The sequence below is a fragment of the Cyanistes caeruleus genome, chromosome 7 (genome assembly GCF_971803275.1).
Source record: "Cyanistes caeruleus chromosome 7, bCyaCae1.hap1.1, whole genome shotgun sequence".
Classification (NCBI taxonomy): Eukaryota; Metazoa; Chordata; class Aves; order Passeriformes; family Paridae; genus Cyanistes; species Cyanistes caeruleus.
In genome coordinates this window covers 19,138,999-19,152,640 of record NC_141707.1, presented here as the reverse complement: position 1 = coordinate 19,152,640, position 13,642 = coordinate 19,138,999, and positions in this window count along the sequence as shown.

Below are 13,642 nucleotides of genomic sequence, written 5' to 3'. Positions count from 1 at the left end.
GGCATGCAAGATTCTTTTCAGGGAGAAACATCTTTAGTATCCTCATCTTCTGAAGATGCCATAGAAATTGTTATTACAGTCTATTCACAGCAAAGAGATGCATGAAAAAAATGTGAATAATGATGAAGCACTGAGCTTTCTCTCCTGGATCCTGCACTCTTCTCTGCACTGAGCCTTCCCCTTTTGTCACAGCTGTCTACCTGGGGAACAGAAGACTTGTGGTCATCTCTCCCCAGATCTGACACTGCTCCATGCAGCTGACTCCATTTCTTCCTCGAGCTGATCTGTTTGTTAGGGTTGGTGGGGCAACTGGCTGTGCCTCCCTGGGAGTGCTGCTTCTCCCTTCCCTTGAAAGAAGGGAGCACACAAAACCATCTCACTGGGTTTACTTAGATGGTCTGGGACCTGTGACTTTACACTCTCCACCAGGTCCTCAGACAAGTCTTGGTTTGTTGTGCTATCACGTGTCCAGCACTGCTGTTTGTACCTCACAACTAATCAGATGTAATTAGAAAATACTAATTTGGATGCACTTTTGGAACTCTTCAATGCACCAAGACCTCTTCAATGAGGGCTTGAAAATAAGATAGCCAGGACTGTTTTAACAGGTAGGCAGTGCCAGGCCCCCTCTGAGGTGTGGGTTCAGCAGAGGTGGCACCACAGAGAGCTTTCCCTCAAGATACAGTGAGATGAGGGCTGCTGTCTGTTTTCTCCAGGCACCTAGAGCGTGTGTGAACACCAGGTGTCGGTGTGTGATTTTGGCTGGCATGACAGAGCATGACAGAGCCCCATGAAGCAGAGATGACAACAATGCCTTTCAATGCTTGTGCACTCCAAGTGTTCAGAGTCCCATATATAAAGGAGGATTTTCATAAACAAGCAAGGCAACCACTTCCTCAGTTTCCCTAGGAGTGAGCGAAACAATGCCTTTCCAGGAATCCTCATCAGCCACTGCCAGCAGGTGTCCCAGCTGTGCTTCTCTACTGAGGATTTACCACTTGGTCTGTCAGCATAAACACGTCCCACCTTCGTCATGTTTTCTGACACCTGGTGGGGTTTGCTGCAGAGGCCATGCCTAGATTTCTTTGCTGAACTACATGAGAATGTAATAAGTGAAATGATGGAGGGAGTTCAGACTTAAACGCAGGGGGTACAGGGTATAGCAGGAAGAATAAATCTTTGTCCCCCCTTTCCTGGCCAGATGCACTGTAAGCCTGACAGACTTATGATTTTATACGGAGAGCAACATATGCTACAGCTTTTATTTCTCTAACCATTAATCAAAAGGTATTTTGTATAAACAATGTAATTGCCAGCTCTGGCCAGCGTGGGTGGGCTGACAGAAAGGCTTTGCAGTTACAGATAATCCTCGCCAGACACTGGCCCTGGTAGCCAGCAGCAGCTGTACGGACCATACGCCAGCGTGGGTGGGTGTGTGGGGCTGCACACCGGGCTCCAGGCAGAGCTGCCTTTCCAGCTAGCCCAGAGAAATGCTGCTAAAGACTGAGAATAGTGGAGTTTCAGCAGAGACAAGCCCTCTTGCATATGTCTAGGCTCTCTGTCTTCGTGGACTTGAGCCTGAGTTATGTCTGTTCATTTTCTTATGATGCCAAACTTGTGTTTTTTGTTTTCTTAGTTGTACCAAAGAATGTAAAACTGAAGGCAAGACAGCCCAGCACACATGAGCAGGCAGCTTCTTACCCACAACCCAGAATAGGATAGGAAACTGGAAAGGTTAAGAGCACTTCCCCTTGGTGCAGGGGATGGGGGTGTGACATGAGCCAAGTGCTGGGTGTAGAGGCGGGTGCGATGTTCTGGCAGTGAACTGCCTACTGGCAGTGAGCTGGAAGGGAAATGCTGGACTGGAAGCCTTTTCACGGATCTTCTGAAAACCAAGCCACAGGAACTTTCTACCTCATGGAAGTCTGTGAGAGAGGAAGAGCCACATGGGGCCACGCTGCTGCAGTAATGCTCAAGCACCTTTATTTTGGAGGGCAGTTGTGTCTTCAGGCTCTGCAAGGGTGTCTGCTGTGAGTAGACTGTGCATGGACAGCTTCTGGAGAGCTGGCAGGAGAGGAGAGCAAAGCTTCATAGCATCAGAGTTATTTATTGAAAGGAAAACATTTTATTGTCCAGTTTTATGCCACTCTTTGGTGCTGTAGTAATTTATCTCAAAGGACAGTTTCCAGGCTACTGATGGCAGGTGATGTGAAGCTACAGCTAGGCCAGCACTCTGGTGCCAAGGTGGTTTTGAGCAGCAGCCAATGAGAGCAAGAAGTTCCAGGATGATAATAAAACACTGTTTCTGAAGGCATTTCCAGGAATTAACAATCTATTCTAAATTTAAGAAATCTGACGGTTTTCTAAGGGTAATTTCTAGACTTCTGGGATAGATTTACCAAAGATCAAATGCTCTGGTTCTCTTCTAGATACACTCATTGATGAATTTAAAATACCAGACTTACAACAGGATTAATATTAATAATTGTTGCTGTATTACAGCAACAAAACCATGCATCTTTGTTATTGATATCTTCATCTGTTGGGAAGGATCCCATCAGCTACAGATTATGTCTTGACTCCTGTAGTTACCAAAAGCTCATCAGTAGCAAATGAGGCTAACGTGAACTGTGAAGGAATACACCATTAGGTCAGCAATCCTCCCCCTGCCTACTTCCAGCTGTTATATGGTGTTAGTCTGGTATGGGAATGACAGTTCTACTACATTTAATTTCCCTAGGAATCATCAGAAAATCAGGGGACAAAGGGAAATTGATTCAGACATAGAGATTGTCACAAAAAGTTAATTGTATACTGAGAGAGACTGGCACCAAGTAGCAAATTTCAGAGCCAAATCTTGATGCCTGAAAACTTGAGAAGATTCTTAAATCTGGAGATTTGATTTAGCCAGTTCTAGAAGTACTTTAAAACTGGCATAGAAGGTAGCCTCTCATTCCTCACCACCTCAACATTTAGTGCTGGTTACTTTGAGTGAAAGCAGATTTATATTTTGCTGGTCTTGGAGTGACTGATTTGCTGAACATCAGAAGATAGAATTTGCTATAACAAATTGTTGGATCAATGATCTAACACATGAGTATGCTGTTACTGACAACGTGTGATGATTCAAAGGCAACAAACACATCTTGCTGTGCCATTTCTTAGGAAATAATTTCTTCCTGACACTTCTAGTGATCATCTTACACCATGAAGCATGAGATTTGATTACTGATACTTTAGCATGCATAACTACAAAGGTTGTTAGTTTTAATGGAGTGGACAGCGTGTCTCATGAGAGGTATAAACACATCGTGCACGTTTGAAATACGATTGTAATGATTTGGTTTATTCTAATACAGAAGACTTTGCTCAATTTGATTAGCTGATGAAAACACAGCATTGCTCAACAAATCAGCAGGATTCATAGTTAATATTTTTTTCATGAAGTCTTACTGTAAGGTAGGTAGTTTTCCTCTCAGTAATACATCTATCTTGAGTAGCAGCAATTTCTGCTGAGAATGTCAGGCTTAGGAACAGTACTGTGGAGCTGGATGTACCAGAAATGGCAGTTTTGTATGTCTTCAAGGGAGAATTGGAATGAGAGAGCTCTATGATTTGGAGTGATCCATTGCTAAGTAATGAATTCTCCATCCCCCTTTTGGCTCTCCCATCCACGGTGGTATTTTTGGTCAATTAGCTTGCATATCAGGACTGGTCTTTCACAATAATTTTCTTGTGCTATTTATAACTGCTTCTTCAAAAGGGCTGTGCCAGTTGAATTCAGTCTTTGATGCTTAGGTGTTTGAGAAGCAGCAGCATGCCAGGATTCCACATGCTGCCTCAGGAATTTTCTAGTTTGCATCTGTGTATTGTACAATGCTCTGTCTCTGTTCAAACAACAGTGAGCAGAGATTGACTAATGAGCCGCTTCCTTCAGCTTGCTGCATCCTGGCATCAAATTTTAAACTGTGGTTGACTTCAGTTACCAGCTGTAAGGGCAGTCAGTCAGGCAGGAATTAAGTGATGTTGTTGACATATCCCTGTTGCAACTCTTTAAATGTAAATAGAGTTGCAACAATTGATCTTCAAGCCAGTTTTGTTATGTGCCCTTTGGCAGATGTCTCCTTCTCTGGAGATAAAACCCACCTGGAGGTGACTTATTCTGAGCTCAAAGGCTGCAGAGGTGTAACCTACCTCTGGCTGTTGTTTTAAAAAATTAATTCTGAATTTTTATAGGAAATAAAAGAGCTAGAATAACTCCAGAATGGAGTAGAAATGCAAGCTAAACCTCTTTTCTAATAATGTTCATGAATCATTACAGAGCACAGACTTTGTGGGATTTGCTGTTGAGCTCTACTCTACACAGCATGACAGCAAAGGTGAGGATCCCTGTCACCTTTGGTCCCATACCTGGCTTTGTACTTCGACTTCCCAGAGTGATCAATTCTAGGCATTTTACAGCCTGAGTGCTGGATTTACACCCTATCTGGTGTGGCCTACACATAATGCATCCTACTGCTAAAGATAATATTCTCATTGATCTTCAACACAAGGGAAAATCCTTTAACATTTGGGTTAATTCCAAGCCCAGAGGGATTTATTTCTCTTTTTGCTCTTCTCAGACAAATGATCCAAATGGGAAAATCCTACAGACCTCTCCTGTCTGCTCTGATTTCAGCTTTAAAGCTGGCTATGATATTTGCAATTCATGTGACCTTTTTCAAGCCCCCTCTTGACATATCTTCAAAATCTTGAAGTACTTGAATAGATGAAGTTATCAAAAAAAAATAGAAAGTGTCCCTCTGCTCAGTTTTTCTTGCTTTTATCATGGGGTCAGGTAGCAAGGAAGGAAGTTGATGGCCTGCAGCTGAACCCTCCTTTTCAGAGCTGAATGTGTGTGGGTCCAGTTGTGCTCTCCACCACCAAAATTTTTGGACCTTCAATTTCTGTGAAACCTGAACAAAAGTTACAAGCTGCCTACTCTTAAATATTAATGTCATTTTAAGGGATAGGTTTGTTTCTCTCTCTTCCCACACACTCATTTCTTTTTGATGGCTTTCTTGTTTGGTATTATTTGAATCCAGTCCCCACACTTATAGATCCCAGGGGAATGTTTTACCCATGTCTGCCTACCCACACCAGTCTTTGATTTTTACAGAGACCTGTAGCAGTGCCTGCATTTACAGTATAGCAAACAGAATTAAAAACCAAATTGAATCACACCTTGCGGCCACCTCAATCCAAATGCTGCAAGTATGAGGACCGTAAGTTATTATGCAGAAACCCTTATTTTCTTCAGATATTCAGACCAAATGTTCTGTGTCTGTTTCACCTTTTCTTCATTTCATCTAATTTGAAATCAGAGTGACAACGGATACAGAGCATGCCTGGCTGCCTATGTCTGGCAGGATTTCGATCATCTGTGAATTCATATTGCTTTTTTAATACTGCTGATAAGGGATTACTTTTATTTCTAGACCATCTAGGAGATACAGATAGATTCAACAGTATGATCAATGGAGCGGCCAAGCTTTCATTGACATGAATTTACCAATAAACTACTGTTACCAGATACAGAGAATTAAGAAAAGCAAAAATGTAAGATGTCTTGTAAACAGGTTTCTTTTCTAGACTGGGTGTTGAGATCAGGTTATCTAAAGTAGGTGAAGAGTGAGTGCTGTTATGATTCACTACTTTCAGTGCCATTCTGGAGACTTTTTTTAGTTGATTTTTAGTGTTCAGTGGATTGCCTCTTGACAGGCCCTGTTCCTTACTCTTGAAAGGAGACTGGTGTGCTTCTGGGCCACCAAAGCAATACCAGGTGGCAATTATTCTTTTCTGGGTAGAAGTGCTGTTGAGAGTGCTAATATGAATCATCTTGCCCTAATATGAATCATCATCACTCAAACCTCTCCAGTTCACACCAGTAACCCTGCTCATACTTACTGAGGCAGCACTAACAACCACAGGGGAAAGACCCCAGTCTTTTGTGCCAGAGCAGAGTTTTGCAAACCCCTGCCTCTCTGCCTGCACCCATGTGGTTTAGTGCTTCAGTTTTATTAACTGAACACTCTTGACAGCTTCTCAGCCTAGCAATGGATAAGGCTGCAGCTGCAGTAGGTGTTTCTGAAATTCTCCCCAGTGCAAAGAAATTGTGTAGAAAATCTGCTGCCTCCTTACTACAAAATGCTGCTTCTAATCCCTGGTAAACCAGATGATTTGCTAAAAGAATTTCTAGTTATTTAATTTTATGTCTTTCATTATTGGTTGTTCATAATCACTCTGTCTTCCAAACTTTCATGCTCCAACATTTTATTGTTCTAGTTCACATTTCCTTTCTATTGTCTTCAGTTGAGCTGAAATTGAGTATATATTTTTTATTTTTTTTTGGAAAGGCACCTGTTTGGCTTGAACAATATCTTGCAATTTAACCATTTTATTGCTTTCCCCCATACTTTCCTGCCTCCTCTCTCTAAAGAACACCTCTTTTTTTGCGCTTTCCATGATCACAAACAAGTTTCTTAAATAGCTTCCATGCTAAGTCTGAAGATTTTAATTTCCTTACTTTAAAGTTTTTTTTTGGTATCTATTCCATTTAAGCATAAAGTTTCTCTTCTGTGGCATTTGTTGATGTGACTCCTCCCTATGATGCTGAGTTACAGTATGGCCTTAGACACAAAGGGCAGGTCCTCCCTGACCTCCTCCTGATCACCTCAGCTCCAGCCTGGCCCAGTGCTTTGGTTTCAGGTCCTGCCCATACCTGGGTGCTGCTACAGGATGGATGAAAAGGTGTGTGATCTCCTGATGCACTTGGGAGCAGAACAAAACCTGTTTAGCCAAAATCCTCTGTAAGACCTGCAGGTTGCCTGTTGGTCTGAGGAGAATTGGAAGGTCTTGGAATAGGAAATTCTATGAAAAACCCTGAGCTGGCAGGAGCGACTTCAAATCTGTCTGCAGGGATCCTGATGCCAATTACCTGCAGCCCACCCAAACCATAGTGTGCTTTTATGGGAGCACAGCAAGTCAGGTGTGAGGATGGCTCTGATTAATAAAACCGTGAGAGGTCTCCATAGTTTTGCAGCCAGACTAATTGGGATCAGAAGATCTGGAAACATCAGAAATGTGATGTGCACTGACATGTTTTTATTTTCCATTGTTTAATTTTTCTTACTACTAGGCTGTAAGTGATAATGCTCCAGGGAAAAGCTGTGTGTTTTAAATCTCCTTTTGCATTACTCTTCCACCCCAATTTATTTTTTTCTCTGGTTTAGGATTGCACTGAAATAAAGTACCTCTAAATCAAAATAACTGGACACCTGAAAATTTGCACCAGTAACTTCCTGAAACGATTTTATAGCACTTGAATGTACCAGGCAAACATGGTACCCTAACACCCTATGAGTCTGTACTGACCCTGGACACCCATGGACAGCTCTCTCTCAGGTTCCTGGCTGCCCATGAAGGTTACTGGGACCAAGAGAGGCATTTTCTCAGCAGGTGCCTCTTTTATATGCATTCCTTGGTGAGCTCAGTGCAGCAGGGGCTGTTTCCAATCACACAACTAGCAGCATGAAGACTCACTGATGTTTGGGACACACAGGGAAACCTTCCTCACTGCTCTGGAGGGAGCATTTCTGTTTTGTCACCAGGATTGGTGACTCCACCCAGCCACAACTCCGGAACGAAATGTGAGTGGTGACAGCTGAGGAGTGGATAACTAGTGTCAGGAGAAGCTATTTTGGGGTGAAAAGCTGTGGGTGGATTTTGTAGTTGTCCAAGATTGGCTCAGTTGTGAAGGTGTGTAAGAATTCAGGTGGGGCTGCCTGAGTTGGAGGTGGTGGTGATATGCTGCTGGCTTTGGCTGAGCTTCACTGGTGTCAAAGTCAGCAGGGACTAACAGAGTGGGTGGGAAAAGCCACCTTGGAGTATGTACATGGAAGACTTTTATTTTGATCCTTTCAAGCCCTCATTTTGCTCTCATTGCAAACACTCATTTCTGATGTTTAGGGAATAGTAAGAACTGATACTTGGAGGGAAAGCATGCAAATATAACATGGCAGAAGGAGGACACTGGCTTCCTCTCCTCATATTGCCAAGATACTCTTGGTGGAAAGGAGCAAATATAAGTCCAGAAAATTCAGGAGATTTGTAAACTTGGGAGTGTGGTGGTAAAATCTAAACAAAGATTTCAAGGTACATATTTCTCAGGTTTTAAGGCAGCTCTTTTTTAGAATTCAAGTTCTTCCTGTCAAGGACTGAATGAAAAAACCGATATCAGAGTTTTGCAGCCCTGAATCCAAATTGTGCAGTTCCAGATTGGCTCAATTTTCCTTCTTTCTGCATTGTTACCTTGAAAGTATCTAATTCTATTTTTCAATTCTTAGTTTATTTTTTTCCCTTTTCTAGTGCCAGAACACCAAGTTTTAACTATAAACAAATTTTTATAATCAGGTTCCAAGCCCCTCAAGCAAGTTATTTGATTGAAAGTACTGCTAGTACTGCCTTTGGATCTGTGCTAGCAGGGGCTGCAATGATTCGTAATAGCACTGGGTGCTGTGACTGGTGTCTGTTCCTACCCAAAGGGAATCCAGAGTGTAGAATCTTAGCAAGTGACAATTTCCCCATGGATAATGGGACACTGCTTGCTAGAAGTATCCCTTGACCATTCTTACAAGATAAGTCACAGAAAATAAATTAGAGGTTTTTGTAATGACTGTTTATCATTGCAGCAGTGCTGGCCAGTCTGGACCAGTAATGAGTTTAGGTGACTCCCTAGTTTTGTTACATTCCTATGCCTTAAGAGCTTATTTAATTGAACTGCTGTGTTTTTATTACCAAACTTTCCTGGCTTCAACATGATTCAAGGCAGTTCACAGACTAGGGGAACATGGAACAGCTTTAATTGTTTCAGATTCCCATCCGCTGTTCCTGCTCCTCCACCCAGTCTCTCCAGAGGTGCCTCTGGGTCGAAGTTGAATTGAAAAGTCATTTAACATAAATGCTTTAGCATTTGCCTTGGTCCCTCAGGTACAGTGGGCAAGGTACCAAACCTCCAGGCATTTTAAGAACATCTTGAGGATGGTGTGCCATAGCAACAGTGCTGCTGGCTGCAGTCTTGGCTTGCATGCTTTCCTTCAGCAACGCTGGAATTTCTCCTGCACTTTAAACAAGAACAGATGCTGTTCTCTAGGCTTCCTTCCATAAATACAGACAAACTGGGTCAAACTCTTTCCTCAGTTGCACTGAAGTAATTCAGAAGTAACTCCACTGACAGCCATGAACATTGCAGTGAAGTTACACAGGCAGAGGGCAGAATTCAGACTATTCTGCTTGCCTGTGTATGTAAAAGCTGTCACTGCCAGCCAAGCTGAAATGCTCATTTACTGCAGCACATGGATAGCATTATTATTACTACAGACTTTGTTTGGGTGGAAGTCAGTGGTTAAACACCTGAAATCTCAGTAGACAAAAGAGAAGACTATAAAGTTTTATGACTGCAGAGTAGGAGATTGCAACATGTAGGTTCAATTAAAAAAAAAAATCAGAAACTATGTTATATTACATACTTTAGAGGTTTTGTCACTGAGTTGATTAGTATGACTTAGTTATTAGCTGTTACTAGAAGCTTTCCACTGAGAAATGGAATTAGAAATACCAGTTGCTGTATTTTTATTCACAATCCCGTTGAATTAATCTCACTCTCCCAGATGCACAGAGAACAAGTCCTAAGGCTGTTTTGCAGGTATAAATATTTGCCTATTTCTTTGTGGGGGAAAGAATGCAATCTGTGGAGAGAAAAAAACTGTTTTGTAACAGCTGGGCTTCAGATGCACACACCAGAGCAGAAAGGGACAAGGGCTGTCAGCCACATTTGTCCTTGAACAGCTGTAATTTTGGGGACTGGGATACTTATTTTCCCAGGCCAGCCCTAGTACCTTGGTTTCTAACTCTCTTTGGCACCCCCTGACTTTATCCTATCTCTTTTATTTCCCTTTTCTCTGCCACCCTTACAATTCTCCTTCACTCTGCATCCCCTCTTCAAGCCCTGTGATAGCTGCCCTGATCACTACAGAAGGGCAAGGGGTTAGTTAAGAGAAGATTCATGTTTTCTCACATGCACAAGAATTCACTGAAACGTATTTAACATATCAAATATTTTTATTTTTTTTACCTTGCAGCTAGAGCATATACATCTTGAAAAAAGACAGGATTTTGTCCAGTCTCTGACTGGACAAATTCAGGTATTTTCAGTGCCAGCACATACACGAGAAGATGTCGAAGTGGTGGCAGAAGGTGTTGATACAAGGTTTACCTGTGGACTTGACTCTCAAATGCAATTTCTAGGTGTCATTTAGACAATTAAATTTGTTACGCAGAAGAGCCTAACATCAAACCAGAAAAGAGCCTTCAGCCAGACTGTAGTGAATTCATTAGAAATATGAAATTATGCTTTCGGGCAACTTTTTCTAGTATCTGTGCAGCCCTACTCCTATACAAAGCTCTCTGCTTTTTCCTCTTCTTCCAGTTTTCCTGTCTTACCCTGTGTGTTTTTAGCCAGTACAACCAGCGAGATCCAGCCTCTACCTGAGCTGGGCTCCATTAGGTGAGCTCACTGGGTTATGACATTTAAAGCCAGGAAAAGCACAAAAAAACATTTGAGAGGGTAAGTAAAGAATTAAGATGAGCTTTTGAAGGTGTGGCAGCCCCCACCTCAGAGAGTTTGACTTGTACTGGTTGCAATGAACAAGCATTGATGTTCCTCCAGCCTCTCTTAAAACGAGCAACTGGGCTGACACAGCGGGATCCTGCCAAGTCCTGCTGTTTGACCTGATCCTGGGAGCCCTTGATTAGAGCATAAAACATGGATAATGTGAGCCCTCAATTGTTTTCACTTTTCTACTGGAGCATGGTGTGCCCAAGGGAGACTAATGGATGTTGAGGAGCTCACCGGTAATCTTATTTTACCTCTTATTTTTATTACTGATTGAAAAGTACAGGGTTGAGGGGATTTTTTTTCTATGATTTTGCTGGTGGAGAAATACAAAGAGAAGAAATCCCTTTTGACACGGGAAATGATGCTATATTTTCTTTAATAAAGAGTAAATTTTATTGTCCACCAAGCCAATTTATAAACGTGGTCTCTGTAACTAGCACTTTTAATTATGGGGGGGAAAAAGAAATTAGTTCATTAATGCTGTGAAAAAGAACAGTGACCTACCTGCCAAATGGCAAGGTGGAAATAATTAATCTGGTCAATTAAAAAGAAACTGATAAATTAAAGTGCAAAGCCTTCCATGTGGTGCATTAAATTAGAGTTGTAATTTCCAGAATGTTGTGTTTATTGTCAGATTTGATCCCTTCTTTTCTTGCTTGCCTTGATTCTGTGTTTGGCAAGTCCTGTTAGTGAGTTCTTTAGCGTTCTATGCTAAATTCCTACGCCCATGCATATTTTGCAAAAGACAGCTTGCAAGATCAAGCTCTTTATGAAATCCAACTGATGAAATGCACACGCCTTGTTTTTTATTGTCGTATTACAAACCTCCATATTCCCTTTGCTTTGCTTTGCTTGTTTTCCCACCATTAAATGTCACTGGCCTTTTCTTGGGCTTTAAATGACCCAGGCATGGGGCTGAATTTCTGGGGTCACCTCAATCAATTTATGACCTTAAAAATCTGATCCACACAGAAACCACTGGGCTGATGGAGCTGAACCCTAAAGTATACAGCATATTTGCTCTACAGAACTGGAAGTAGTAAAACAGTTTCTTTTCTATAAATATCAGTAACTCCTCTTGACATTTACAAGTACATAGTATTTTTTACACACTGCATGATCTCAAAAGTGCTTAACAGATCAGTGAACTGTGTATCTGCTCAGCATTTGTAACTACAAAGCCATTATGTGCCCTGCACCATCCCTCACAAAAGCCCAGGACATTTGCATTAGCTCCTGTCCATCTCAAGGCCATAAATTGCAATAAGAAATATGGGCTACTTACTGAATGGTTGACCAGTGCTCTGATGCAGCCTACGGGAAAATATGAATGTTATTGTTTACTTTAACTAGGGCATATATCATACAGAGCCAAGGACTTCTCATTTGTTAAGATGAGAGTTGCTTTCTTCAAAAATACTTTGGGGCATGTCCCATTGCTAGGGAAAAACCAAACTGAAACCCAAAAGCTAGGCAGAGGATGATCTGCACGTTTTATATCTGAAGTGTTAGAACTGGCAAGCATTAAAAATACACGGGGAGAGCCAAGTCAGATGTTTCTGTGATGTGGTAAAAATAAGCAGTGCGTGTTATAGCCCCTTCAGAAGGTGTGGGTTTGCCTTGTGAGAGGGAACAGTACTAGATGGAATAAACAGCTGTGGCCAGAAATCAAATTCCTGGCAGTTCAGCAGCTCTGGTCCTCCTTCTCCAAAACTACAAATCACCAGGGGGATTTCCCTCAGCCCAGCTCCTGCCAGCAGCTCTGCAAAATCACCAAACAGCCCCCACCACATGGTTTCAACTCCTGAACACTCATATGTGTCAATTAGATTTCCTTGCTAAACCCTTAAGACATCATGATTCAGAGCTGAATTATATACTCTGCACCCTTATCTAAACCAGTATAATATTGCCTGTGTCCAGCTGGGAATTTCCTCCCGGAGAGGAGGGACACAAGAAGCTCCTATCAGTGACCAAGTACAGGGTGAGGGAAGGGATAAAAAATTTATCTGCAGCAAATGAACACAGAAAATGTAAAATCTACCCTGAGGTACAAAACTTACAAAACTCTTTAAAATCATGAGGTTTCTCAACACCTCAGCCAGCTGTAATGGCCCTACAAAAATGGAGGTGGGTGTCCATTGCTGCATGATGAAAGCTATCCCAATTTAAAAAAAAGAAAATCCTCAAAAACAATTAAAAGGTTGCTGAGACTAGATATGTATGGGAGTCTGTCCTGACATGACAAGTAGTACAAGCATTGCTAAAGTCAAGGGAAATCCCAGCCACTCAGAGCACCTGTACCATTCTCTGGTCTTTGTCCTGCTGGCTTGCAGGCTTGTTCTCCTCCCACCCGTGTCTTTTCACCAGACCATGTATAGGGAGTGTTGTGTCTTATATAACTCCAGCTCAGATTCAGACATCCACCCAAGCCATGTGATGAGACCATCTTCTGTTTGCTGAGCGTGTAAGGAAGTGCCCTTGTGTGTCATGAGCTTAGGCTGTGCAATAGAAACCACGCTTCTCCTCATCTCTCTGCGTTTTGCCTCAATGCTTTGCTGCCACAAAGTTGTGGTCATGGATTTGGTGAGACTGGCTGTTGCATGTAACAGCAGAACAGGTGTGGGAATAAACAAATCCCAATTTGTGTTTCATGACAGCACCTGTTTTCAAACCCACAGCTGAAGGCTTGGAGAGGGTTTAAGATGGACAATAAACGAAGCTATTTAAAATGTACTATCAAAAGCCCAGTAAGCTTGGCATTCCATTTGCAAGGCCCAAAGCAGAAGGTGAGGGGCTGCTCCGCAGGCATCAGAATGCTGCTTCCTGGCCTTGGGAGCCGCAGCCTGGCCAGATCCTTGCTCTGCACAGGGGTGAGCAACCTTGCAATTGCAGCGATGTAGCCCCAGCACAGGTGTGCTTTTTGAG